Raw genomic sequence first — 23,820 nt, forward strand, 5'->3', positions numbered from 1 at the left:
GCACACTCACCCCGTCTAGATGGTCACTTTGGCTGCTGTGGGATCCCCAGTTTCTCTGTTATTGGGGCAGGAAGAATAAAGTGTTGTTGTCCTGATTATGTGAATCAAGGACAATGGAACTGTACTTGGCTTTTTGTTATGATGGAGGGACTCACCATCAACTAAGTAGCACTTGCTAGGCCAGGGACATGGGTTCCAAAACTCAGTGACGGGAGAGAGACTGGGGACAGGCACTTGTACCTTGTGGTATGGGCCCCTTCTGAGCGCCCTAAATGCTAACTGTACCTACTCCACTCTCCACTGTGTAATAGCAGAGCTAATTTTGATTCCATTAGAAGTCTGGTTACAGATTGCAGAGCTGAATTCACTTTGGGCCAATGGTTGCACCAGCACTGGGGCTCCCCTACTATGAGCTGAAATCACTGAGTACTGTGTTAGGTAGTAGGCAGCTTGAAGATATATTGGTGAGAGGCTTGCAGGATGGCTACCGTGGAGCAGTAGCTGGTGGAGCGGCTCGCAGGACGGCTACTGGAGAGGAGCACCTGATGGAGAGGAGCGGCTGGCGGTGAAGGTTGCAGCAGAAACCCATGGAGAGGCAGGTTGGTCGGAGCATGTAAGGTGCCCCTTTATTCCCCCACCCATTTCCACACAGGCTGGAGGGGGGGTTAAAACTGCAGATGAAATTTTGAACTCTGGACTCACCAAGGACAGAGACAGAGACTTTGGGGGTTGTTGGACTTTTGGGACTTTGGGTGCCTTTTGGGTTGTTGGACTCAAGAACTAAAGGGAAAGGACATGGCCCAATTTGCTTGGGTTGGGGTTTTGCTCATGGTTTGAGTTATGAATCCTGTTGGTGGTCTTTCCCCCACCTAATGCCACATTGTTTCTGTTATTAAAAGCCTTTTGCTACACTCAGATTCTGTGCTTGCGAGAGGGGAAGTATTGTCTCTTAGAGGCACCGGGGGGGGTGGGGGGTGGTATATATTTGTCCCCGGTCGCTGGGTGGGGGCTTGAGCCGGTTTTGCATTGTGTTATTGGAATGGAACCCCTCGATACTGAACCCGCCCCTTGTTGCTGCCAACTCTGACGGGCAGAAGGGTTACCCTTCAAAAAGCAATAACAATAACTAGTACAGGGAACGTGTTAAGGTGTAGTTACAATACAGGCATTTTGTGGACCTTGATTAGACAGATTGTTTCCCAAGCAACCCAATTTTTCTTCTCCTCCATTAAATAAAAGCCAACTGACTGATCCTTCGAGAAGCAACCGGAAGCGAAGGGCACTCGGCATCTTTCAGGAAGTGCTCTCAAATTGTAGTGTCAGCCCCTAAAGCCTGGTATTGAGGGGTGCTCAGCACCCACAGCTCCCACTGACTTCAACTGGAATTGTAGGTGCTTAGTCACTCTGAAGATCAGGCACTTAATGACCAAAGACTAACCAAGACAAATCAACAAGTTGGGCTGTGGTGCAGATTCCACCCCAAGATCTCCAGTATGTTTCTGGAGCAGGAGAAAAGATGTTTAGTTGCCAGTACCCTGCAATGTTGAAAATCCAAACCAAATGACACTTCATCCGTTTTCGGCTGCTCTGCAGTTTCTACAAGCTACCACCAGGTGGCACTCGTGATTTAGAAACATCCCAGAAATGGTATCAATTGGCAGACACTGCTTAGAATGGTACTTTTTTGATTTTATAATACCAGGGCTTCATAAGATACCTAATTATCTCTGTAAAATGGGTTGGGTCTATGAAGACTTAATCAGTACAATTTGAAATACTGGTAATATGGCTGTATAATTTTCCAGCAACAATTTGTGCAACTTTTATTTTAATGTGGGGTTTGGAGTGTATTATTTTGAGATGTGGGTTATGGTATTTATATTCATGATGAACAATCACCAGCCATATCAAATATGTTTAGAGAAGTACAATATAACACTAAATGATATGCTCCGAGAACACATTTTTTGGGTTTAGATTCTCTGATATAATTTCGGAGGAGGGGGCAAGAGGTGGAAGGAATAGTTTGTCCCTGTTCCTAGAAACTGACATGCATGTATTTGCAAACCAGCATTTAGGGCCTGATCCAAAGCCCTGTGAAGTCAACTGGAGCCTTTCTATGGAATTCAATGAGCTTTGGGTCAGGCCTTTACAAAGTTACTTTATTTTAAATAATTTGAATGGATTTCACACTAGATTTAGAGAGGGAGGAAGAATAGGAATTGCCTAATGCTGCAGCTTTTCCCCCTGCCAACAGGGAAAAAAGGGAACAGTTGTATTTGTGGGATCGCTGTGTCCTGCAACTATCCAAGCATGCTGTTCCTCCTCTTCACCTTGCCCTAGGTTGTTATACTCTATGCAGCCAGCGCTCAAGAACCACTTATCTTGGGAGATCATATTTGAATGGTGAAATCAAACATGTAAATGTTTACTGGAGGTGCCCAATTTCATGTAATTTCAGACTGAATTGCTTTTCTGTAGTAACTCTGCAACAGAGACTTTAAGTTAGACAGAACCTCGGGTAGTAGGTGAATGGAATTTTAAAATGTGTTCCTGATGGATTTCTGTTGTCATTGCTAAGGTTGTTTGAAGGTGCAGACGTTGTCTGCCATACAAGCCGCTAACACTTATTTCTCACTTGTTAATACATTACCACAATACATTTGCTGTGGAATTATATTTGCCTTCCTGCCAGTATTACTGTTGAATTGCAGGGTGGAATATAAAAAAGCTTGGAAAACCTTTTTATTGTATAGTTAAGAAGCTCTCAGGAAATTAGCATTCACGAAGGGGATTTGGTTTGTGTCTGTTTGAATCCACTGAATGTCTGACTTACTTCAAAGCCTGGAAACATGGATAGTTCAGTCATTTGTGTTAAGCTGCATTTAATTTAGATGAAAAATGCTGAATTTCACAACATCAGCAAGACTTTTATAAATTAGCGGTTTTACCTCCTGGGAGTTTCAATAGGGAAAAAGCAACAAATTCTATTGGATTAGATTAGTCCTTCATTCAGAAATTCTGAATTGGTGGTAGTTACAATGAAGGATGGGGGAATTGATTTGGATATAATAATTTTCCAAAAAACCCTCTCCACATGTAGGCCCTGATTCTGCTTAACTTGATCCATGGAGTGTAGTTTGACTGAAGTTAATGGGAAAGTTAGACATGCATCAAGTCTTTGGGAGACAGTTGTCATCTTTCCTGACACCTGAGAATGGTAGCAAATTCATTCTCTGTTGGTCGGGGGACTGGGGAAACATATAACACGCACTGGGTATGTTATATTTGTAGGATCGGAGTCTGCTTTGAGATTCTGAAAGGTTCCATTAATTAGGGGTTTGTGCCATTTTTTATTATATGTGTATTTCTGCATTCTGAGGTTCCTGCAGACATGGACAGCGGAATAACATTTTATTTACTTTACTACTTTGCCCTTTTCTAATATTAATAATACATATTTCTTATAAACTGTTTTTCAGCCATACATCTCAAAGTGCATTACAAAGGAGTTAAGTATTACCATCACCATTTTATAGATGGAGAAATTGAGGCACAGAGGTGAAATGACTTGCCCAAGGTCACCTAGCAATGCAGGAGCAGAGCCAGGAATTGAACCCAGGTCTCCCAAGTTCCAGTCCAGTACTCTATCTACTAGGAAACACTGCTTCCCCTAATCTAAGGGTATGTCCGCCCTGGGAGCTGGGGGTGTGATTCCCAGATTGAGTAGACATACTCACGTTAGCATGCGTTGAGCTATCATGCTGGACACAATAGTGTAGCAGCAGCTAGCTGCCATGAGTACAAATCCTGTGGATACCATAACCAGGGCTGCTAACCCATGCCACCACGGGCTGTCCTGCCATGGTTACACTACTACTTTGAGCTCACTAGGTCAATGAGAGCTAGCACAAGCATGTCTACTCGAGCTGGGAATCTCACCCCATCTCCCTACTAAGGATCTCAAAGCTCATTACAAGTGTCAGTTCAGGAAGCCTCACAAGTAGAGCTGGTAGGAAATGGTTTTCCTGTCCGATGAAAATTCGAGAGCTTGAAATGTTTTCCCATCCCAAATTAGAGCAAAAAGTAAACCTAAAAATTTTTTGTGAACTCAAAAAAAAAAAAAAAAAAAAAAAAAAAAAAAATCTAGATTGGGTCCATTTTTATCACTTTTTAATTTTACTATAACTAGCTTAAATTTAGGAAGAAAACGTCATTTTGAACCAGAGAATTCGTTCCAATATTTTGCTTCAAAAATGTCAAAATGAAATGTTGCAACAATTTCAGAACTTTTTCTCCAATCTTTTAAGTTGAAAAATTCATCAAAACCAATCCTTTCCTGCCCTGCCAAAAGTGCTGGTTTTGATGTATTGGCATTTTCTGACAGGAAAAAAACGAGTTTAATTTAATAATTCCTGACCAGTTCTTTTCGTAAGAGTCTTCTGAAGATGTTAAAAATAATTAGCCTTATTTACATAAGGATGAAAGAGTTGCTTTTCAAATTACTTAATAGGGGAGTTAGGTGACCAGCTCCTATTGAATTTCAATGGGAGTTGGGTATCCAGTTCCTTTTGTACTTTTGAAAATTCCGCCCAAAATATACAAGGACTCTTATCCACCATGATTTGAGACCACTGATGGGGGTTAGGAAGAAACTTCCCCTACGGCATGTCATTCTGTAATTGCCCATTGCTGGGGATTCTTTCACCTTCCTCTGAAGCATCTGATCACCTTCAGGGCCAGGACAATGGAGTAGATGGCCTACCTGTATGATGTGCCATGGCACTTCTCATGAGATACAGCCAGACTTAAGACTTGCTGAATAAGTCATGGCAAGTCAATGGAAAAGCTGAGTGTACAACACGAGTCAAGACTCTCAATCCCATGCTGTGACTCCTAGGAAAGTCTCTGTTTGTAAGTTCCAAAATTTAGTGACAACATCTCTTCCTTCATTATTTCTCGCTTGCCTGGAAGAAGCAGAATGTACTAGAAATCTTGTGGTGGGAGGGGAGCACTCGCACTCACTCACTCCATGAGACAGCCTGGTTTTATGACGTTTCTAGCCCAGATTTGGCAAAGTCAAGAGGTTTGGAGAAACTGCTGAAACACGGATGTTTCTCTGAACCAAACTTGAACCTCAGACCATCTGAGGCCATCCCCGCTTACAGCCATAACACTCTACTCTGTTCAACCCACGTAAGAACTTTTGTAGAAGTGCAAGAAAATTGTAGAACAGCCATTTAAATACTTAACAGGCTGGCTGGTGGTAGAAATGGATCAAAATAACCCACCATCCTCCTTTCTGGCCCGGTATGTGAGCCACAATCACAAACAGCAGTTAAGACCACTTGGTGATGAGACACCATGCAAACTCATAATCAAAATATAATAACTGCCATCCTGGGTGTGACAGAGAATAATGTGCTGGGCCAGCAGCTCACAGCAAAATATGTTCACACGCTAGCCCGGTGCGCTCCAATGCAAGGAAGAACGTTGTTTGTTGCTTAAAAGAAAAAAAAGTAATAGACCATATAAAAATGAGAACCTGGCTTTGTTTTCCAAAGCTTCAAAGAAAAGATAGCATGCCTCACTGCTTCTAAATTAGATCACAAATTTTCTGGCTGATGGCAGTATCTTAGTGCTCGCCCTGAAGGCAAAGATCTGAACAAATTACATTTTAATATCTCAGGCTCATTTATCCATGCTGAGATCACACAAGAAGCAAGGATTGTGTGGCAATCCAATGGACTTGTGGGATCTGATGGGAATGGGGAAGGAGCAACTGTTAAAATACAATTAAATATTTCCTCTGCTTGTGTGACCGCTAATATATGGTATGTAGCTCATGGCACCAATTTGGTGAAGTGTAAAACTCCAGGGCATACAAGGCGTGTGATTGACCCACTCCTGTAGTTCATTGCCTGGCCCTTTATTCAATCAAATGCTTTATAACCATGGAAAGCACTGATGTTGACATATGCTATCAACGGCATCGATGGATGTGTTTCTGCATCTCTTCTCTTGTCAAGAGCATTGTTGTAAGGCTGCAAAATAATGCTGAGTGGTTTTGCTATACCCTTGAGGGGTCTAATTCTCTCCTGGATGCATGCGTGCAGCTCCCGTTAATGTGCATGCATCAGGAGAAGGATCAGACCCCTTAGGAAGTATGAGGTGACACGTTTGACAAGAGAGGAACAGTTGCAGGCACGTTTCCATTCATAGCTCAGAACTCGCCTTTGTTTCTCTAATTGATGGTTTGCCACAAATATTTACATTTTTGGAATGAAAATGTTATCTGGTCTGGAGGCAATGATGGTGGAGAAAATACCACCTTCCTGTGCATACCCAGGGCTATTCCCAAAGGAGTAGGCTGCCTAGAACAACAATCAAGAAGTGGGGGGAGGGGAACGGGGAAGACTACAGGGCAGTTTGGCTTCAGATCCAATGCAAAACACAGGTGTATTTTTAATGCTAGGATCATTTGGTGCTCCTGATGGGAATGTACAAATTGCTGGGGAGATCCACCCAAACTGAAAAATGCCCTGGTTGTTCTGAACAGCAGCCCTTGTTGGAGAATATTGAATGGAATTAGAAACTTTCTGGAGTCCTGCATTTGTTTGAACAGACCTCCCACCCACTCCTATGGCCACTCTTCCCCACCCTAACACAAAGAGCTCCTTTCCTCAGATATCTACCACCCCCTCTCACTCACCATTCCCAGGATGCCCTTTTGCCCCTAGCCCTTGTCTTCACTAGGGAGAAAACTAACCTGAGGTGAGAGCACGCCTAACATGAGGGAAAAACCTAGTGAGGACAAGACAGTTTGTATTTTCCAGTTTAACAGAAGCTGGCAGGTCAAGGTAAACCTTTCCCTGCTACTCCTTAACTGGGCCTGCAAACACATGTGAAAACTACAAAAAGAAAAGGAGTACTTGTGGCACCTTAGAGACTAACCAATTTATTTGAGCATAAGCTTTCGTGAGCTACAGCTCACTTCATCGGATGCATACTGTGGAAAGCTTATGCTCAAATAAATTGGTTAGTCTCTAAAGTGCCACAAGTACTCCTTTTCTTTTTGCGGATACAGACTAACACGGCTGTTACTCTGAAACCTGTGAAAACTACAGACTCTCTTGCCTTTCCTCACTAGGATTTTCCCTCCCTTTAGCTAACTCGAGTTAAGAACATACTATTTTCCCTAGTGAAGATACATCCTGTGTGTCTTCAGGTGAGCAGCCTGCTAACTACAACTTCTTTTCAGGCTCCTCTCCAGTATCCATCAGTAGGCTGATTTCTCTTTTACTCTTCAGGGCGAACCTTGTGGATGCTTCCCCAGCTGTGACCTAGAGTAGCTGCCCTCTCCAATCCATTCGGGATCACCTAGAGCCGGTGGGAGTTGGGAGGGGAGGGCTGATGTTGCCTGCTTCTCCAAACTGAAGCAGCAGGAGCTGAAAAAGATCCTGCCCAGCTGCTCTACTTTGCTCTCACTGCTCAAAGCTGAGGTACCCCAACTCTTTATGGGTGGCTTGTCATAGTAGCTACTGAAATGGAGAGGTTGTCTTAGAAATAGGCCTGAGGCCTCTGTCTGTAGCTAGGCAAATCTTAAGCACAGTTTTCAGAGTCGCAGTCGTGTTAGTCTGTATCCGCAAAAAGAAAAGGAGGACTTGTGGCACCTTAGAGACGAACCAATTTATTTGAGCATAAGCTTTCGTGAGCTACAGCTCACTTCATCGGATGCATTCACTGAAGGAGGCTTTGTTCAGACTTCCCCTCTTATTCCAGTGTTTCCATGAATAGGTGCTGGGTGGCCTTGTATGGCATACAAACATCTGCTAGGAACTAGGGTCGGATGCTCAAATGCCTGTAACTCCCTATTTCATTAGCCAGTGTTAGCTGAGGGATATGATGGTCCTAGGAGCATTCTGATTATGTTATCCTGCTTTGTGGCATCGTCTGTTTAATTGCAACTGGATCTAGTATAAATAACTTGTGGTGTCCAAGCATGGTTGAAAACACACCCACCCACTCCTACAGCCTCTCTTCCTCTCCTGGAAACAAAGAGCCCATTCCCTTCAGAATTTACCACCCCTGGCTCTCACTTACCAATGCCTTGTCGAGTCAGGGGAGCTATGACCATTCACTCCAGCTGAGGATCTGCTCTCATAAAATAAAGAGAGAATCATTTTGCCCGGCACAACACTTCTGAATTCTCAGGTCGTGATTCCCCCAGATCCCTAAGGCTTTGGAATGTGACCCTAGAGGTGGTTTGGAAAATGCGTGGTAGAGAGAGAGAAAGGTAGTACATCTTTGAACATCCCCGGGTAATCTCAAATGCTGTAGTTGCCTGAATTTTTCTATGTTTTATGTGGGAAAGCAAGGGATTTTCACAATCAAGCTTCAAAGGTTAAGATGAGTGAAGTCAGCAGTAAAATATGTGAATTTAACCTTTGGCTGTTACTGTGTAAAAGACTTAGTTTCATAACGTTTTTCCTGGAATGACACACAAAATGGGAAAAAAAACAAGGCTTGCAAATGTAGCCTTTGATGTCTGTCTGCAGGGTTGTTTGGTAAGAAATGTTTTCATGACTATCTTAATACAAATAACTTAAAACTTTTCCATGGTCTCCTTATGTGAACCACGCAGACATGCACTAGGAGTTGGGAACAGGAATTGGGGCCCTAGAGAAGCAAAGGGGTACTACACATTATTATTATTATTTTTTATTACCATAACATGTAGGAGCCCTACTTATGGAGTGGGACTCCATGGTGCTAGGCATGGATGCTTTGGCTTTCTGTTGGTCCCATCTTTGCTGCATAAGAGGCAAAACTTCCATCCTTCCCAAAGAACAGCACAAATGGGCCCTGATGTCACTGTGTTACTGTGCTAAAATAATGAAATCCATGTTGACCGTTCTCATGACAGAAGTAAAATTAACAGGTGCCCTCAGAGAAAGGCTGGCTCTGTGTTGCCAACTCTAGTAATTTTATCATTACTGTTGTGATTTTTAGTGTCTGTCTTAAAGCCCCAGCTGCTGGGATCTCATGATTATATGAAAGCTGAGGTTCTCATAGAAACAAAAAATCTAGCCCCCACAGTTGCAGAGAAAAGCCTGAAACATAAAGCAAGTATGACCTAGAGCAGGGGTCAGCAACTTTCAGAAGTGGTGTGCCGAGTCTTCATTTATTCACTTTAATTTCAGGTTTCGTGTGCCAGTAATACAGTTTAACGTTTTTTAGAAAGTCTCTCTCTATAGGTCTATATATTATATAACTAAACTATTGTCATTTGTAAAGTAAACAAGGTTTTCAAAATGTTTAAGAAGCTTCATTTAAAATTAAATTAAAATGCTGATCTTACGCCACCGGCCCGCTCACCCCGCTGCCAGCCTGGGGTTCCGTTCACCTAGGCCGGCAGCAGGCTGAGCGGGGCGTGCGGCTGGGACCCCGGCTAGCAAGGGGCCGGCAGCCAGAAGCCCAGACTGGCAGTGGGTTGAGCGGGGCTGTCGGTCTGGGGTTCCATCCGCTGGCCCCTGTCAGCCAGGGTCCCGGCTGCCGGCCCCACTCAGCCCGCTGCCAGTCTGGGATCCCGGCCCTGCCCACATAGAGTGGGTACCTACCTTTTCCCTGGTTCTAGCCCATTCGCTTCCTCTCTCTCTGCACTGAGCTGAGGGTGGGAGTGCACTGAGCACAGGGCTGGGGGTGAAGGAGCAGGCTGGGGGTTGGGGTGTAAGTCTAGCCAGGAGCTAGAATGAGGGAGGGGGCTCAGGGTTGGGGGAGGAGGTTTGGGTGTGGAGTGGTGTGGAGCGCTTACCTGGGCAGCTCCCATTTGGTGCGAGGGTGCAGGCGGGAATGTGGGGGGTGGGTGCAGGAGCTCCCGTTTGGTGCTCAGGGTGGGGGTGGGAATGTGGGGGGTGCAAGAGTCAGGGCACTGGGTGTGGGGGGGCTGGGTATGTGTGGGGGTGCAGGAGTCAGGGCAGGGGGCTGGGGATGTATGAGGAGGGTGCAGGAGTCAGGGCTGGGGTCGTGGGGGGATGCAGTGATCGGGGCAGAGGGCTGAGGTATGTGAGGGGGGTGCAGGGGTCAGGGCTGAGGGTGTGTGTGAGAAGGTGCAGGGATCAGAGCGGGGGCTGGGGGCTTGTGAGGGGGGTGCATGAGTCAGGGCAGGGGGCTGGGGTCGTGTGAGGAGGGTGCAGAGGTCAGGGCAGCAGGCTGGGGGTGTGGGCTGGGGTCATGGGGGTGCGCCCAGCCCCTTGCCCTGAGCTGCTCATGGCAGGGGGCTGGAGGGGATAGGCCCCGTCCCCACCTTCCTTCCCCACGGCCCCGTCCCCACGGCCCCGTCCCCACCTCTTCTCCTCCCCGGAGCAGCGAGCGCACTGCGGCTCCGCTTCTCCCCCACCCTGGCAAGGGCCATCAGTGGATGGGCAGCAGGGAGGGAGAGGAGGAGGGGCAGGAACCCAGCACGCTGGGGGAAGAGGCGGGGGAGGGGGGAGCTCGCCTGCCCTGCAGCAGCAGCCAGCAGGACCAAGCTTCTTCACCCTGCCCCCACCGGGGGGCGGAGAAGGGCAGGCAGCGGGGTCCCGGCCTGGGTTCGGCAGCAGGCTGAGTGGGGCCGGCGGCTGGGGCCCGGCAGGCCGCAGCGTGCCATTAAAAATCGGCTCACGTGCCACCGGTTGCCGACCCCTGACCTAGAGGCTAAAAAACAAGCAAGGAAGTAAAAAAGAACCCAACTATTTTATTATTTTTTTTAAATCTCATGTTTTTAAGCCAGACTCATGATATTTGACTGTTCCAGGTTGGTGATGTGTTGTAGCCCACTATGAAAGAAATGACTACAGCTCAGATCCGCAGAAGGTATTTAGGTACCTAACTCCCTTTGATTTCAATAGGAGTTAGGCTCCTAAATACCTTTGCGTAATTGGGCCTAAATAACTTGATACAACTTGTCAATGACTGTGGTAAAAAATTAAAACAACTGCAACCTGAAACTTCGGTCAACATGCCTGAAGAAAGGAGGACAAGCTAAAGCTAAAAGATTAGTATGTACACCACCCCCTAGGATTTCCATTTATAGATCGAAAAGGCACCTCAGCAAGGATTATTTAATTTTTTCTTCTGTTCTATTTACAGTCTCTGCTCTGCTTAATTATCCAAAGTATTCATCATCTTACAGTGCTTAGATGCATATTATACAGTATCTTATGAAGTGTATTTGTTATGCAAAATTGTTGTAGCTCATTATGCTGGCTGTTTGTACTCATTGTCATAGGAAAGAAAGGTTCTTGTGTCTCTTTCAAAATTTAATTCCCTAAAAAGACTATCTGAGTGAGAAAACACAATACATATAGCTCGCTGAGATGAGAATTCCTTATCAACAACTACTGTAATATCTGAGGCCATAGTTGGAAGTGACTTATCGTGTAGACCTATCATGTAGATATTGATTGGACAGAAAATGGGTGTAATGAGACATGACCAGAACTCCCTCACCTGTATAATTTGCTGATCCATGGAAAAAATGGTTGATGAGTGATGAGCACACCCAATTCCAAAATGTAAAGGAGAATGTGGGGAAAGGAAGAGCAGTGCAATGGATCATGAAAATAACTAAGAGCTTGGCAACCTGGATTCTATTCCCAGCTCCGACAGCCTGCTGTGTGATCTTTGGCAAATCACTTAATTGCTATATGCTTTGGTTTCCCTGTCTGAATAATGGAAATTTACCTATCTCACTGGGGTGATGTGAGATTAAATTTGTTCATATTTATAAAGCACTTTGAGATTTCTGGCTGGAAAGTGCTACATGGGTGAAGGTACTGTTGTTGCTACTGTCAACTATACAAGAATGGGATTTAATCAACACAATTGAGACATTTCTTATTTTAAACTAGATTATTTTATTTGTGTATGGGATACCAGATGAGATGATCAGCATAATAAGGAGTTTATGTGATGAAAGTAGATGTGTAATAAGATGAGATAAGGCTTGGGTGAGTAGTTTGTTATTGCGACTGGAGTTACACAAGGGTGTGTGATCAGCAATCCTCTTTGTATTAGCAGTACATTGGGTGGTGAAGTGGAAAACAAAATTCATCTGCGCTAACCCATTTTATGCCCACCGTGATGTGTTACGTGACCTTGACTTTGCTGAAGACATTGTTTTACTAAGTATGATGTGGAATGGAATGATTGCCCTTGCATCCAAGGTAGAACAGGAAGCAACAAAAACCAAACTGAAAAATAAATGCTGAAAAAGCCAAGATTATGAAGATAGGAAACTGAACAACAGATGCAAACTTGTATACGGATGGGAAAAATAATTGAGCAGATAGGAGAGTTCTACTATCTGGGGAGTGTGATGAGATTGGAAGGTGGCTGTGATAAAGATTGTCATGTGAGATTAGGAGAAGCAAACACCACTTTTGGAAGGATGAACAACACCTGATCAAAAAGGTCTCCACCCAAACTAAAGGTCAGACTATATCATGTGATTGTTCTGAGCGTGCTCTTGCATGGAGGAGACACTTGATCGATGACCGTGGCTAACAAAAAGAGATGGAGGCTGCCCATCACAGATGGCTGAGGACAATACTACAACTTTCATGGAAAGACAAAATAACAAAAGCAAGAATGAGGGAAACTGACAGAGCAGGGCATGTTCGAAAATATCAAAGAAGGCTCACATGGTTGGAACAGGTACACCATTTGGACAATGGGAAGCAAGCATTGGGTACTCGAGGAAGGAAAGAGAAAAGATGGAGGAATGCCAAGGAAGAACTGGCAGAAGACAGTGACGGAAGATATTGAATCAGCTGGCATCACCTGGGAAGAATTACCACAACTAGTGAGCGACTGTAATCGGTGGAGGAACGGAACTGCCCAACATGTCATCAGCACAGCAGGAATGAAGGTCTAAGCTCAGCCTTCCACTGGCAGTGGCAACACAGCGTCTGCTTAGAAGAGGAGGGAAGGATTTGCGTTCCAGGCAAGCTGTGCATTCTAGTGGATCATCAAAATTCCTGGGTTGAGATTCTGTGCTGTGTTTCTAAGAGGAACAGCAAAGAACTCACAGGCCAGGGGGAAGGAGTGCTGGTAAAAGCTCACAATTCTGGGCTGTTCCAGGGACTGCAGAGGCCCCTGGTACAACTTAGACTGGGAACCTGTCTAAATTACCAGCAGGCTCCTGGAGTCTCCCCATGCACCACAACATTGCCTGGAATCTCCATAGCACTCTGTGCTGTGATCCTGCCCCAACACTTTCCTCCTGCCCCCAGTTTTGCCCCTGGCATACCCCCTTGCCTGGGCGCGCGTGTGTGTGTGTGTGTGTGGAGTCCTCTAAGGGCATCCTTATAGCTGTCTGCTGCAGTTCCTATGAAGGGGGAAATTCTCCCCCAGTCAGGACCTGGGCTTTTAGACACCCCTTTACACAACTTCTTCCCTTTTACCTGGTTATAAAGGGGTGAGAGCAGGGCAGGAATCTCACCTCGGTGTCCTAGGATAGGTTCTGTCACTGACCTACTAGGAAAACCTGCCTTAATTCCCCATTTGTAAAATGCAGGACTATTGTGGGGCTTAAGTAAATTATGGTCTTGACCCTTTATACACTCATGCACATGCATAACTTTACTTACATGAGTAAAGAGATTGTAAGCAGTTAGGGGAAGGGTCTTTTTTTGTTCGGTGTGTGTACAGCGACTAGTATGTGTTCCCAATCCCTATCACAAAATGATTAGTAACAATAATTCCATTGATGTGATTTAAAATCAAGGGCTCAAATTCTGCTGTCATTTACAATGGTGTAACTAATAGTGGAATTTGCCCCTGGCCCACTTCTTTTTGGTCCTAGCTCTGCATTTAGATTCGTTGCTCTGGGAAGTGATGCTATTCAGAACGGCTGGCTTGTACAAGGACAATAATGACAGCAGTAATATTTTACATAACTTCTGTTAATACTGTTTGTTGTTAAAGAGAAGGGGAGACCGGGGTGCTGTTCCTTTAAGCAATACTTTTAAAATGAGGAAATGTAATGAAAAGGTGATGGAGGGTTTAATGGTAGTGAGTTAGTTTATTATGAATGTTGATTAGTTTTGTGATTTCAGTTTTTGGAGTGTGTGACTGAGTGATAAGGGATGTGTATGAATGTTCATGTGATTAGAGGCAACATGTAAGTCCAGAAGGGAGTTACTTTTGCTTGATGTTATTTAATCACCAAATAATTTCTTTGTTTTCATTTCACATACAGCCAATGTAAGTCACAGATTTAAAGTAATCTTCCTCCAGGGGTTGTTTTCAATTATGTGATTTTTTTTTTTATAATATTGGTTTCTTTACACATTTTTCCTCAATATGAGAACAGGACTATCAGTGTGCTCCAAAGGGCTGCATTGTATCTTCCCCACATGGAGGCTGCAGGTACAAACTAAAACGTTCCTAGTCCTCTTCAAACAGGAGTACATTAATGCAAACTAGGAACCTTTTGGCTCATACCTGCAGTGTCCACATGAGGGAGTTACAGAGCAGCACTTTGGTGCGCACTGCTATTCACACCCCTATAATAATTGGAACTGTGGAGCAGTGTAGGCTTGTCCTCAGACTGGGAAGTAGCCTCTCTTTCTATGAAACACCTGGATCTGGCTTATCTGGAAGATATATAGTCATTAGAAATAGCCAGTCTGGTTTGGAAAAAAATATGTAAAATTCCACCTCTCCGTCTTTTGAACTGATCTTGAAAAGAATTGAATTTTGAGGCACTACATTTTTCAGATAGTTTTCCCCAACTTTTGGGCCCTGATCCTGCAAACACTTGCACAGTTAAGTAATCTCCTTGAGTTCAATGGAACAACTCAGGTAGATACAGTTACTTATGTATGCAAGTGTTTCCAGGATTGGGACCATTGTTTGCAGCTGTGGGAAGAAAAGCAATAAAATAAAATAAAAGCAGTGCAAGAAAATCTGTTGTTGTCAGGTGCAATTTTATGGGCTCAGTGGTTTGGATAGCTGGATGGGCACCTGAACTTTGGGATGATTACCCATACTGAAGTACAGACTTTGAATCTTCTGAGGTCTGCACATTACCAATTATCCATAGATCCACCTATCGTTATTCCATCAAGTGGGGGTAGAAAGCTGACTCTGCAATCAGTTGAGTTTTGTTTTTGCGCCACTGTTTTTTGTTTTTTTTTTTTTAAGTTATAGATAGATATAAGAAAGTTGGGACAAAGAGCAAACAGAATCGGTCCTTTGAGATCAGCTGGCTGTTGCGTTAGGTTGCTGCACTGTGAGTTTTGGTATATTAGTGACCATAATTCATTCTGCAGGAGGCACACACACAACGCTTCCAACTTCACTGTTTTAAAACGTTAGGGGAGGGAAAAGTCAATTTATGCCACAAAGTGGTTTGACCAGCTAATTTATAATTGACTTACAAGTGATTGGTTCCCCTTTATCGGAAGGGTAATGCAGGGAAATCCAGAGGCAGGACTGGAATTTCAGTCAGATGCTGTTACATGTATGTAGTTACACTTCAGTATTGCCTTATCACTGCGTAGATTGAACTCCAAAGCAGCTGGCTTTAGCTTGGGTCTTGGATAACCACAAGTGGCAGCTCTGACAGTGCAAGTGAAAATCAATGTATAGTGGACCTTTTCTAGAAGAAGCCTGGATTCCACAAAGAGAGAGACTTCTAAATCTTTTAGCCTGCCTTGAATCTGATGAAAATAGGAGAGTGTCAGTTATGTACTAAGCTGGCATGGGTTTAGGTGGGTGTAGGGGCTCCTACTAGTTAAGTGGAAGGAGGAAAAGCAAAGATAAATCAGTATATTGTAATTTTCTCTCTGATAGTCCTCTTTTAAAAGGCTAAGTTCCACCAGATAAAATAGAGGATGCTTCTGTTGTACTGAACTGTCCTACTTAGGGCTCCTCTAATTTCTGGCTTCTTTCTGTCAGGCCCTTCCACCTTAGTCTCCTTTCTCCATTAAACCCTATATGTTCCCTTAACCTCCTCTGGCTAGAGTGAAGGGAGGGGCTACCATCACCAGTGAAGAGAAGGCAGCATAGTCTAGTGCCATGGTCCCCAGACTTTAGGGCGTGGCCCTGTAGGTGGGTGCAGAGGAACATTCGGGAGGCACGCAGTGGGGCCCAGGCCAGCCCCCATTGCAGCTGGGAAGGGAGCACCACGCTTCCATCCCCACTCTGGCCCAAGACCAGCTCCGCCCTCAACCTCTTTCAGGCCCCATTCCTGCTCTGCCTCCAGGCCAGATCCACCCCCAGTCCCAGCTCCACGCTGCCCCCTGCTCTGCCTCATTCCCTCTCTGCCCCCAGACCAGCTCCGTCTCTAGCCCCAGCTCCTCCCACATTGCTACTGGTGAGGAAGTCTTGGCTGTACAGTATTGGGTGTGGGGGCACTGACAGATTCTGTTAATGGTGCGGGGGGCACGACTGGAAAAGTTTGTGCAGCACTAGTCTAGTGGCTCAGACACTTAGCTAGGAGTCAGGAGACCTAGGCTTCATATTCCTGCCTCTGACACTGACCTACTCTATAACCTTCGGAAAATCTCAGTGCTTGTTTTCCCTCCTACCTTCGTTTCTCTTGTCTGTTTAGATTGTACTCTCCTTGGGTCAGGAACAGTCTCTTACTATAGGTATGTACAGTGCCTGGCACAATGGGGCCCTGATCTCAGTTGGGTGTTACCATGTTACAACTAATAACAAGAAGGAATAGAAGAGAAGAACAGGAAAGAAACAGCATAAACCCAAGTTGGTATTTACTGTTTTCTATCCAATGGGCAGCTGTAAGATTGCATTCCTCTCACCATGTGTATGCAATTATAAATCAGCTGCTGTCCCCACAGCCACTCCCATCATTCAAAATGGTGTCTCCCAAGTTAACACGGAACAGGCTTTGCCAGCTTTTCCTATGCTCCCAGTTGCAGATGCTGTTTTCCCTCTTTAGAGGGATACTTCTTCAAGGCAAGAGTGGCTTGTTTTGTGTTTCTATAGTAGGGTGGGGCAGGAGAATGGAAGAAGCCAGCACGCCAACATACAACCATGGAAAATGTATTTGGTGTTTGTTATTACTACTTCAAGCCCAGGGGTGCGGCAGCACCTTTTGTACCCCTAGTTCCAGCACCCCGTGTACATCCTGCTTCCTATGTCTCCCCTTCAGGTCTCTGTCCTAGACCCCAGGGAAGTGGCCTGATAAAATGGAAGTTACGCTACAGAGTATCAAATTCAGTGGCCATAAAGCAATCTGCCATTGCCGCCTGCTTAATGGCAGATTGCTTCATCATAGAGAGATGCCCAGAGTCCGTAGAGTTGAACACTAAGACAGAGTGAAGAGGCTCCCTCAATGGGTAAAAGTATAAAGATTGTGATAGACAAACTTTCATTTCAGAGGTTCCTTCAAACCCTTATACTCTGTGAAAATGAAAGACCTGGAAGAGCAGTTTATTGTGTCCTTTCTTGCCCCCTAAGAAAGGTTATCCCACTCTCCAGGCAGCTATCTATATGAACAGTTGCTAATGGAAATGAAAAATATGCATGGAAGTGGGTAGCCCAAACAATATTAGCGGGTGTAGAACAAAGCTACAGAATGTGCTAACTGGTACATCACAAGTTGAAGAGTTGCAATGTATAATATTGCCAAACATTAAAAATTAGGAGGCTGGCTTAAAAATGAGTTTAGAAATAAATTTTGGGTTCATTTTAATTCCCTTTGGGAAGGTCACATTTTCAAGCTTTCATCTGCAACTGTGTGTGTGTGTGTGGCTGGGGGGGAAGAAACTATTTTTATTTTAATTAAAGCCAAGGGTCCCATGGTATCACATGACTCTAGGAGCTGGGGCTTTAAGAAAAACATCAAGTGACACCAGACAGAATAATATTGTGAAAGCTGGCAGCACTTTAATTGAGGTGAATGGTGATCATGGAAGGAGGGTGGGGACTACTGGCCCCACTGAAGTCAATAGCAAGACTCCCATCGACTTGAATTGGGCAAGACTTTCACGCCAGATGTACAGGCAATCGAGTGAGAAGCAGGAGAGTGGGTGGTAACTTCGCCAGGTATCCCAGCTGCATACCTGTTACGGTGCCAACGTAGACTACGTCTTCACTAGAAACACTGCATCAGTGCCACTGTGATGCTTCAGCAGACACTCCACTGTAGTTAATTCACCTCCCCAAGAGGACGTAGCTAGGTCAACAGAAGAATTCTATAAATTGACCTTGTGCTGTTTGCACCAGGGGTTAGGTTGGCTTACCTATGTCGCTGGGGGATGGGAATTTTTCACCTCCCTGAGCGATGTAGCTGGGCAACCGAACTCTTTAGGGTAGACCTGGCCATGGTTGCAGTTGTGCTGGTGGGAAACGCGTGGAAATGTTTTCATGGGGAAAAAAAATCAGCCTTTTTTTCAAGAAACATTTTTCAGATTTTTCTGATGGAAAAGAAGTCACTGAGATTTTAAAATAAAAAAAAAAATTGGTAATTGCTAATTGCGCCTGCCTGTGGGACCAGAGGGGGTTCAACCAATGAAGGAAGAGTCTGACTATCATTCTTTGGCCCTGCTGCTATTTTGGAGGACATGGACTGGCCGTGAATTTGCTTTTCCTTTGTTCCCCGTGTTAAGTTGGTGGATGGATATGGGGAGTTTAGGCCCATACCTGAGCTGTCAAAGCAGCACCCATGGGTCGGGTCCTCAATTGTAAATCTACCTAACCCCTTTACTTCAATAGAGTTACAGCTCTATCCACCAGCGGAGGAATTGGGCCTGTGTCTATGCCAAGTGTGTGTTAGCTGGTGTTCAAAAGGAATGTCCTAAGGGAATAGTTCTACTCAAGCAGACTGTACCATTTCCTGTATCGAAGGTCACCTCCAGTTGTGTGATCGGTGTTGAATTAATACTTCTTTAAAAGAGGATGATCCCTTTTCCTTCTCTGTGTTCCATGCTGGTGTTACTGAAGAGCTGCAAACATTCTGCAACTGCGCCGTGTGTTTCACACACCATGATTTTGATTCTGAGCTAACTCCTCTAACTCAGCTGTACTAGTTACACAGTGGATTGTACAAAACTCTGCTGGTTCTTATCATTAGGTCTGTGCCTGTAAAGTACTTTGCACCGTAGGAATGATTTGACAGGGCACCGGGGATGCTTTTGCAAGAATGTCATGAGATCAAACCTTTTAATGTCCATAAAAGACAGGATGTCAGTTTAGAGCCTTGTCTGTCCCATGCATTTTAAGTGGAGAAATGATTTAGTAAGTACTGTAAATTGCAATTATTTCAGTCTGCAACACTCTGGCAGCTGTTTAAATAGCAAAACTTTCTTCCAAAAATGTGATATATCGAAGAGGGAGAAGTTTCAAAGAGGGAGTTTGGTTTAATAGGGAAAGACTCTTAGCACTAATTAACTGACAAGAGAGCTAGCTACCTTTACAGGAAATACCCCTTCCAGAGCCCTCCCACGCTCACTGATAATCAAAGCATGGGTTCCCATTTTACTGATGAGATAGGGGAAAGATTTGGGATAGGATTCTGCAGCTGTGAGAGCTATTTCAAAGCCTATTTCAAAAAGTTGGCAGCAACAAGGGAGCTGGAACACTTTTTTTATAGTGGGGGTGCTGAGAGCTGTTGAAGCAAACTCTAAACCCTGTATATAATGGAAACCACATCAAGCCAGGGTGTGTGGCGGCCCTCCGACACCCCTAGTTCCAGCAGCTTGTGGGCAGCACTGTAAATGAGTTGAGTGTTGATCAAGGCAAGGGGTAACATTCTGGCTCTGTGGAAGTCTGTGCCAAAACTTTCATTGCCTTTCCAGGATTTCAACCCGAGAAGCACAAGCACCTGAGTGACATCCAGGAGTCTGGAAAAACAAATCAGAGCTGAGGGTATCAATCTGTGACTGAAACATGCCTGGGCAAAAGGAGAAATGTAATTTTAAGTACACTGAAGTTTACCAAACTATTGTATTATACTTTGCCTAAAGACAGACATAATTTCCCACAATTCACATGGGAAAGAGAAATGCCAGCATGCAGAAATAGCAGTGTATGCCAGTTTTAGATGAATTAGATTGGCAGTTTTAAGAAGGTAAGAGGCATGCGTCCCACGAGATGGGGATGTGGGATTCAAGCCGCTTGGCTAGCTCATTGGTGTTATCACAAAAGCCTTTAGTTGTAAGGTAGAGGAATATAGTGGTCAAAACAATTTTATTTCGCAGGACCCAACTGACCATGAAACAGTTGTTTATCTGCTCTTTAAAACATGCCATGAAGTAAAGGGAGCTCAGTATAGTGGTCTGACTTGGTATGAGTTTAACACCCATAGCTAATTGGATCCCAGATAACGAAGGAAGATATCATGAAGGGCTGCATGTGGGATTTTTTCCCCCACACAAGAAACACCCTTTGAAGTTACGGTATTTACTGATAGATAATGAGAGGTACAAAGAAAATCGTATCTATTTGCCACCTTAGTGCCACTGAATCATCTCTGGAAATGGAGGAATTCTGTTGATCTGATACCTACGTGGCCCCCATCGTCTTAGTATTTAAACAACTCACAATCTGTTAATGTGTTGTGAGGATAAACACCTCTGTGCGGCGGGGGACTACCATTATCCTCCTTTTACTGGTGGAGAAGTGGGGCACAGGGAGGCTAAATGACTTGTCCTGCTCTGTGTCCCAGCAGGGAATTGAACCAAGGTCTCCCGATTCCTAGGCTGGTACCCTAACCACTAACTCGTCCTTCCTCTTCTGTTTGTTGTGCCAAACACTGGACAAAAACAAACAAACCCCAAACTAAAACCCTATTCCCAGGTCCTTAGTTATCAACAGTTGCTGTGGATTATGGCTCTACAGAGGAGGCTAACTTTAACATTTGGCGGAAGTGGGGAGAGCCTTTTTTTTTTTTTTTTTTTTTTTGCTGGGTCAGGTCAGCATATTCTGAGTCGTGGTTGTGCCAGCTGGACAGCTGAGGCTTTGACATTCTTAAATCCTCTGCTGGATTTAAATGTTATCATTGTTTGCACTTCTCCCCATCAGTGAATTGTGTAGTGCATTCTACTTTCCCTGCTAATGAAAAGTGGGCGATGGAATTAAAATCCTGCTGCTAAAATGAGCCACCACACAATCTACAATCCTACTGAATACGTAACTGAAATGTGTCATCCTAATTATAAATGAGGGAACTGGAGCCACTAATGTTATTGCTTGCTAACAATGCTCACAGCATGAGCAGTTTATCAAAAACAAAAGCCTCTCTCTTTCATGCATGTAAGATTAACATTTAATTTGTTTCAGGCCAAAATCCCTATTATTGCATTATCCATCAGGTGCAACAAGACAGGTCTACTGTGACGATGCTGGTTGTGCACTCCTGTGCTCCTCGTTTGCCACCTGATATGTCCTTCTGAATTTGGCCTAGTTAATTTAAAAAAAAAGATTCTGAAAAAAACAAGCTTTTTCAAGCACATCCTGTAAAATGTTTGATTGGAACGTAAGGTGCTATCTTCAGAGTCTGGTAACTGAAATTCTATGGGTCAGATTCTCAGCTGGTGTACATCAATGTAGTTTTATTGACCTTAATTGGGCTATGCTAATTTACGTGAGCTGAAAATCAGACTCTTGGCGTTTGAGTTTCACATTAAATAAATCACACTAGGGCAAGCATTAAAACGGATCTGGTTTTAAAACTTGAAAATATGGCCAACATAAATGAATTCCACAGTTTTTTTTTTGTTTAACTGATTTATGGAGCGCCTACTGATGAGTATCATTTGACCTATACATCTTTATTAGCTCAGATTCATCAGAACAACAGTGCTGCTATGCTTTTGGCTGATCTCTACAGCAAGAGCCAGATTTTTAAAGAGCTCACGGCCAGATTTTGAATTGCTCAGCACCCGCAATTTTCAAAAGCGCTCCACATCCAAAAGATCCCATTTTGACACAGGTGGAGAGATTTTGAGAAGATTTCACCATGCGCGGTAAATGGGAGCTGTGCTTTTTTGAAAATCTGATGCCAAGAAAACACCATATGAGTTTGTCATCTCACTGTAAGAACAACAGCAGCAGTTTCAGATTCTAGAGATCTGCATATTCTAAAAGTTGTCAAACTACCAAAAAGCTCTTTTGACCTGCCATTTAGTGCACTTTTGTGACTTATATTTCAAATATTTTTGTTTGTTCCCAGCTGTATATCTTTGATTTCTGTTTCATACAAACAAATATGCCTTCACCAACCTGGTGTTGGTGATAATGTTGATAACATCTTCCTTACTATGAACTCTCAAAAACCTTTTAGAGTCTTCTGCCAAGAGACTGTGTTTTTTTGGCTATTTTGTTTGAGTTTATGTAATGAATTGTACCTTGAAAGTTCTTAGAATTCAATTTAATCTTCCATGGACCCAGTACTGAAAAAACAGATAGATCTCTTTAACACAATGTGAATGTTTCCATCAAAACTCCTAGGAAGGAAAATGTTTGGTGGGAAAGACACTTTTGAAGCTATAGGACAACTGTTGATATTGCTTATTGAGTTTTCCTTTCTCCCTTCAGATTCAAAGTCTCAAAAAGCCGCCTTTGCAGACAATGAGAATGAAGATCTTTCTACAAATATGAATGGACTAGTAATGGAACAAATTCCAACACACCAGGTTCTATTTACTGTCTATTGAGCTTGGTCTTCCAGTTGCCAGCATAAGAGTGTTTCTGCTTTACTGTTGCCAGAAGTAACTTTTCTTGGAAATTACAATAGTCAACTCAGAGACTATTTCTTTCACTTGAAATCCCAAGATCAGAAAAGCCAAAGATACATATTTTAAAATGTATGTGTAACTAAAACTAAAAACGGTGTCTATGTAATAAATTATGGACTAGATCATATATATAACGTCTGGAATTACTATATTGTATAACAGATCCATAACACACTAGTACCTTTGTGGTCGTCACTCCTTAGCAACTTGGAACTTTGCTGTGACAGCAAAGATGAAACTCGTATCCTCTGTGCTCCACAACCACAGTCATTGAATGTGAGGTCATCTTTACTTCAGCAGTATAAGGCCTATGACACATAATTGAGTATGGTGCTTAGATTCCATGGTGAAAGGTCCCTGTGTAAAACTTACCAGTTCTGACTTTATGCAGGGCATTAAGTAATAGTACACACAAGCCAGTTCGTTAGAATATATTTACATAGTCTGTTCTCTTCTACAAAAGTGAGAATGCAACTTTCTTGATATATCGTGACTGAGAGATTATTTTATATCTGATCAGGTCATAGAACTTCCATGGCAGGAAACAGGCTTCAGAGTAGCATTCTATTCGCAAAAAGAGGAGGACTAGTGGCACCTTAGAGACTAATAAATTTATTTGAGGGTAAGCTTTCATGAGCTACAGGTCACTTCATTGGATGCATTCAGTGGAAAATACAGTGAGGAGATTTATATACACAGAGAACATGAAACAATGGGTGTTACCATACACACTGTAACGAGAGTGATCACTTAAGGTGAGCTATTACCAGCAGGAGAGTGGCGGGGGGCGGGGAACCTTTTGTAGTGATAATCAAGGTTGGCCATTTCCAGCAGTTGACAAGAACGTCTGAGGAACAGTGAGGGGTGGAGGAGGGGGGAATAAACATGGGGAAATAGTTTTACTTTGTGTAATGACCCATCCACTCCCAGTCTCTATTCAAGCCTAAGTTAATTGTATCCAGTTTGCAAATTAATTCCAATTCAGCAGTCTCTCCTTGGAGTCTGTTTTTGAAGTTTTTTTTGTTGAAGAATTGCAACTTTTAGGTCTGTAATCGAGTGACCAGAGAGA

At 43.8% G+C, this 23,820-nt stretch overlaps 1 long non-coding RNA gene across 1 annotated transcript; it reads left to right on the plus strand.

Moving 5' to 3' along the window:
* The first annotated feature begins 200 nt into the window (after window positions 1–200).
* LOC122461665 lies at window positions 201–22,836 on the plus strand. The gene is made up of 3 exons (XR_006283750.1): window positions 201–599; window positions 19,812–19,924; window positions 22,552–22,836. It is a non-coding gene; the product is annotated as an uncharacterized LOC122461665 (long non-coding RNA).
* The last annotated feature ends 984 nt before the right edge of the window (window positions 22,837–23,820 follow it).

This window comes from Chelonia mydas, chromosome 9 (genome assembly GCF_015237465.2).
Source record: "Chelonia mydas isolate rCheMyd1 chromosome 9, rCheMyd1.pri.v2, whole genome shotgun sequence".
Classification (NCBI taxonomy): domain Eukaryota; kingdom Metazoa; phylum Chordata; order Testudines; family Cheloniidae; genus Chelonia; species Chelonia mydas.